Here is a 592-nt window from a genome sequence, read left to right on the forward strand (position 1 = left end):
ATCTCCAAGGTCAATGGGTTGAGTGTGGTGAGCGAAAAAGTCAGGTGGGCAAAAATAAAATCAGCAAACTCCACACAAAAGAGAGGGCTGCTTCAGCCAACACTGAAAAAGGGCTCAGGATTGGAACTCTTGATAACTGCTCTCAACTCATTTAAAAATCAGCATTAGCTACCAAAATGTAAAGTATTAGTTTTATTAAAATGCAAATCAATCAACTAATCTGTCTTTCTAGTAACAGTTGAATTGCAGTATCCGTGTCAATTAAAATAGTTTCCAATTTATTCTTGGCTGGAAGGAGGGTGGTCTTCTGCATTTTAAAATGCAAGCCTCCCTTTAGTGAAAATTCTGCCGGTTCCTTCTTTTCCATTTCTCCTATTTTTAACTGATTTTAATTAAATCTGCTGGACTCCATTTTTGAAGCACTTGTTTAAACCTTTCCCTTCACCAAATAGTGGCTTCTCTTTCAGAATATGTGTGAGCTGAGGCTCATAGAAAGTTCTACAGGAGACCAGGGATTTAGCTCAGGGGTGCCACACCTGCCTCCTAAGCACAAGGTCCTGAGTTCAATCCCCAGAACAAAAGAAAAAAAAAA

This window comes from Fukomys damarensis, unplaced genomic scaffold (genome assembly GCF_012274545.1).
Source record: "Fukomys damarensis isolate Sample0158 unplaced genomic scaffold, DMR_v1.0_HiC HiC_scaffold_13, whole genome shotgun sequence".
Taxonomy (NCBI): domain Eukaryota; kingdom Metazoa; phylum Chordata; class Mammalia; order Rodentia; family Bathyergidae; genus Fukomys; species Fukomys damarensis.